This window comes from Poecilia reticulata, linkage group LG2 (genome assembly GCF_000633615.1).
Source record: "Poecilia reticulata strain Guanapo linkage group LG2, Guppy_female_1.0+MT, whole genome shotgun sequence".
In the NCBI taxonomy this organism is placed as follows: Eukaryota; Metazoa; Chordata; class Actinopteri; order Cyprinodontiformes; family Poeciliidae; genus Poecilia; species Poecilia reticulata.
The window spans coordinates 5,606,322-5,611,678 of NC_024332.1; the positions used below are offsets into that span (position 1 = coordinate 5,606,322).

The window sequence follows — 5,357 nt, forward strand, 5'->3', positions numbered from 1 at the left end:
CTCACCCTCCTCGGGTGGTCTGTTTCATCCTCTGAGCTCGGGTCCTCTACCAGAGGCCTGGGAGCTTGAGGGTTCTGCGCAGTATCTTGGCTGTGCCTAGAACTSCACATTTCTGGAYTGAGATGKYTGATGTTGTTCCTGGGATCTGTTKTAGCCACTGCTCCAGTTTGGGGGTGACTGCCCCGAGGGCCCCGATTACCACAGGCACCACTGTGGTCTTCACCTACGTGGTGCCTCTCGGCACCACGTATATATATATATATATTCAAAATGCCGTTTTTGTTCAGGGATTTTATTTATTGACTTTTATTAAGACCAAGATATCTAAACTGACAATGCTAAAAAGTAGTAATCCTTCATAGCTAAATAATCGTCTCAACTGATTAACCTTCTTTTTTTTTTTTTTATCTGCGATAGATTTCTCTAGACGCGCAAAGATCTGATTACAACCAGACCTTCGCTTAACTAGAACCTCCCTGACAACATGAAGTAGGCTAAAAGGTTTGAAAAGGCAACACTTCTTACCCTGATCTACATTCAAGAACGACCGAGAAGCATACTGATAAATATCTATCATTCTGGGAAGAGTCATAAAGCCATTTCTAAGCCTTTGGGAATCTAGAGAAGCACACTTAGAACCATTATTCACTAATGGAGAAAACTTGGTACAGTAGTGAACCCTCCCGAAATAAAAAAGTGGCTGGCCGTGAAAAACTACTCCAGGAGGTCACAGAAGAAACAAAAACTTTGCACGCCTCACTTTGTCTTCATGAACATCAGAATTGATGATGATCTAACAATAAGAAAAAGAGACAAAAATGGCCTCCAAATGCCCACCTTATATTTAACCAAAACCGTCTTGATAATCCCCAAGATATTTTGTGGACTGATGAGAAAGAATTGGATCTTTTTGGATGGCTTGTCTTGTTACATCTGAAGTCGGCAGCAGTGTCATTATTTTTGGGGCCGAATGACGACTCACATAACCTCTAAGTCTGCTCTCTATCAAAACATCCTAAAAGGAGAAAGTGGGACTGAGTTATTGATGACTAGCTAGAAATCCTCCAGAGCAGACACACCAGTCCTCCAACACGGCATCTCCTTGTACGGCTGTGCCTCTGCAGCATGGCACTGCGCCGTCTCTCTGCCAGCCACTACATCCTCTCATGTATACACAAATAAGCGGTGTCATCACTCTCCGCTTTGTCACTCTCTCCGCCTCTGTCTGTGGCGCGCGGCCAGGGAGATGCTTACTGAAAGATGAGCCTGCACCAACTGCAAATGCCGCCTCGCATCACAGGCCGGGTGGTAAACTAAAACTTAGGGATGGCCGATAGGTGTGAACACAACGTGGGAAGTAATGGCTGACTCGGAATCTGTGGTCAGGAAAGGTCTGCTGATTTAAGAGAACTCGGATCTAAACGGAGCAAAAATTTCCTCTACGTGCTCTGAAGGATTTGTGAATCATTTTTTGRCTCTGCAATAAGCAGACAAAATGTAACCACTTCCAGATTTAATGCTGCCTATCTTTGGTTTTCTTGTTTCATCTTGAGTTTTACAAAGAATCTCCGCCGGTTCGTAGTTCCACATTTTTACATTTTTCTGTGGAACTTTCCCTAAAAGGAGTAGATCAAATCTAAAACGCTTGAGAGAAAATGCAGCTTTGRAAGGTGAAATACCTGGACGAAATGCTACTTAACGCACTATTGGGTGGTGTTCCAAAAGCAGCCAATCAATAAGATCCTTTCGCTTTGTTTTGTCCCTGATTGGCTGATTCGCCCTGGACTGCGATAAGAAAGTCTGTAAATGTTAGCTAGCTTCTGCGGTTGTGCTAAGACAGTTTCCACTGTGTGTATCATTGAATATTAATTTATGTCTGATGTTTGAACTATTAAAATAGTCAGAGTTTTAAGAGTTTCTTGAGCCAATCTTAAGTACTCAGATTTCAGTGAAAYTGGCAATCGGCTCCCTTTGAAAACAGCTCAGGATAGTGAGAAACTTTAGACATGCACTCTGTTCGCTGTGTATAATGTGTATTGACAAGCCAGCTTGTAACTCCATGGCTGCAGGGATCAGAGTTAATTCTCTGTGAGGGAGAATATGAGTTAAGTCAGAGTGACTCCGGCATCAGCGCGCTGATATTAACGTCTCAACGCTCTACARCTGCACTAAATGRCATACTTAAAACTAACGAGGCTGTGCCATTTATTTATTTATTTATTATTTTTGGCTGTAATGTGGGGTTAACTCAAGGTGAAACGTGACGTTTAACCCCGCGTTTCTGACTCGGCCATGTTTGGACGGAGAGATGTGGGTTGGCTTCCGCTCTCTGAGTGTGATGCAGAGTCTGTACGGTCGAAGATCCATCAATCTCTGCATTTCATGGTAATCTAAACCCTGGAAGTGGAGCGGGGCGGGGGCGGCAGAGAACATGTCACACTTCAAACACCGTTACCAGGCCGTAGAGACTGCACCTCATTACACACACAGCTCACACTGTAAATTACACAATGTAAATAGAAATTGCAAGTGCGCATATTTCACTGGGTCAAAGTTCTCCGTGTCTTATTTTAGCAATCTTTAAAACCTTTTTGTGAATTTTATGATTTTGCTGGCCGTCTCTCTGCAGCCGCAACATATATTACCAATTTATTAGTGTTATTAATTACAACTTGCTTTTAATGGTTGGCCTAGTGGGGGTGTTTGAAACCCCTTCTAAAAACGCCTGTTTTTAAAAATGCAAACATGAATTATACCTAAGTATGCGTTAATACACAAAATGAAAGCCATCTTAGCTCTATTGCAGAAGCTAATATCTACAGTCTCCTTTATCTCTGCTCTTGGGGCTCCAGCCAATCAGCGCCAAGGAAAATAAATGGTGCTCCAGGATTGGCAGCTTTTCAAACGCCAGCCAATTAGGATTTGGTGATAGATATTTCAACTTCCAAAGCTGTAGTTTCTTTCAAATATTTTACATAATCTCTACTAAAAAAAAATCTGTGAAAAGGCAAATTTTCTGTGGGTCATGTTCCATAAAACAATCTGCGAATAGGTGAGTCCACAAATATGGAACCACAGATTTCTGTAAACAGAAAGAGATTACTTTATTGGTAAAGTGACGTAACAACCACACGTGTCTGGGGTTGTGCGCATCAGAGTAATACTGCTAGTCAGAACTGGAGTTGAAACTGCAATGTCAACCTCACTGATGGCAGAATTAATGTTTTTTTTTTTTTCTTTTTCCAAATACAGCTTTTTATCCTAACCATTATTTCCCTTCAACTGTAAATTTACAGACAAAGTCGGCTCATCAAGAAACGCTTTTATAATCTCTCTGCACAGGAAGCCGGTTTATTAGATCTCCAATCTTCTGCTCTCAGACACCGTTTCTCCTGCTTCCCATTGATGAAGTCATCATATAAATCTTTATTTTATGAACTGAAATTCAAGCTGGAGACTTTATTATTACTTTTCTATGTCTGCAGTTAATGTGCTGGAAGCTCTATTACCCCTGACTAGTCTCGTGTTTGTAGCAATTTTCATGATATGAATTATTTATTCACTGACCCGCCTCAAACCCTTTATATACGACAAAAGCACATTTCGTCCAGGTTTTTCTGAATTCTGATGTAACTTTGACTTTCAGCGTGCGAATTTCAAGAGGAATTGAAAATCTTTGCAACTGTATAAATGACTCTCTTTAATAGATACATATGTTTTCTTTAAGTAGGCTTACTTAAAATGGAACTCGTAACAGTGTGTTGTAATGAAACTTTATCTCTGAATTAATGAGTGCTTAGCCATAAAAAGAAAAAAAATACTTAGACATTTAAGCACATTATTTATACACACACACACACACACACACACACACACACACACACACACACACACACACACACACACACACACACTTCCCACATTCCTTAATCCGCTCCAGTGTGCACAACACAGATCATTGTGCATGAATTATATGATGCTATATAGAGTCTGAGTCCATAATTATCATCGTGGCCGATAATTATTCTGCTTGTTGCGATGCTGCACGGATGCCCACTTGCAGCCTGAGGCCGGCACGCATTAACCTCTTTTCCACTCGCCTTATTTCATCACACAGTGAGGAGCGCCGGGTCTCAGGGTGAACGGTGGCCATCGGGGTGTCAGTCTTCAGCAAAGTCAAACTTCCTGTTTGAGAGGATTTGCATGAACAGCTCTCAGATTTCAAACGCATCGCAAAATATCTGGGTTTAATGTCTTTAATTCAAGGACCAATCTGTCAATGAAATAGTTTAGCGTTATTATTTACAGCTGTTTTCACCATTAGCCATAAGAGCTAAATGATGTGGTTAGATTTAGGAACCACCACTGCATCTCGTAAGTGGACGTAAGCAACAATCCTAAGCAAAAGGCTTTCAACATGCCACCTGTGCGCCAGGAAAAGAGAAGCACAAAAGTCCAAATGAAACAATATAGCCAATATATTGCTAGTTGCACATATAGCCAATATGTGCAACTAGCAACATATTGGCTAGTTGCACAGCATTGTGCAACTAGCCAATATGTTAATGGAAATTAGGCAACAAAACGTCAAGACAGTCCAATTCTGGAAATACTCTTCAAAGTAGCATAGAATAGAAGTATTTCCAGAAAGATGCTCTGTAATTTTACCGAAGAGAACCAAAGTTTTCCCAGAATATACCTTGTGGGTTGAAGAAAATTCAACTATAACTTCCAGTATACCAAAAGTTAGCATGTAAGATTCCCTGTAAGTGTTTGAGAACCTGATCTGTAAACTTACAGGAAGTAACCTGTGATTTATTCTTTTTTTTTCCCAAAGGGAAGTTCAGAAAAACCGACCTTAACGTTCTGAGAAAATGTCTTGAGTTTTAGGATACAACTTGTAATTTCACAAAAAATAAAAATAAAAATAAAATAAAAGTTTCAATTCCAGAGAAATTAATCTTATAATAATTGAGTACCTGGTTACAAATCACAGCATAAATACAGGACAGATCCCAAATGCACTGTGGCATTTCTGCAAAGTAAATCACAAGTTTCCAGAAGGTATCCTGTAGTTTATTAAGACGTAAACATGCGTGATCTGGGAAAGTAAACTTTAAGTCCCAGAAAACACATGCTTCCCCCAGTTCACCAAACAATTTTTAACGAAGAACAAACTCCTCCCCATTTATAGTCTGTTCCTCTCCAGTTTACTGGAAATGAATTGTAAGGCGGTCAATATTTTTTGCTCTTACATGCCAGCAAAACAGCTGAGCCAATGAGAGAGGCAGGGGCGCAACTACATACTTTCTGAGGTGTATGCGAACATGTCATCGGCGCCCCCGGCCCCAATGACA

At 40.7% G+C, this 5,357-nt stretch overlaps 1 long non-coding RNA gene across 2 annotated transcripts in view; it reads left to right on the forward strand.

Annotated features, from left to right (window-relative positions):
• Positions 1–399: 399 nt before the first annotated feature.
• Positions 400–5,357, forward strand: part of LOC103474885 (uncharacterized) — a 17,133-nt gene continuing 12,175 nt past the window's right edge. For both annotated transcript variants that reach the window (XR_535249.2, XR_535251.2), the window contains exon 1: positions 400–501. This is a non-coding gene — a long non-coding RNA (uncharacterized LOC103474885). The remainder of the gene's footprint in view (positions 502–5,357) is intronic.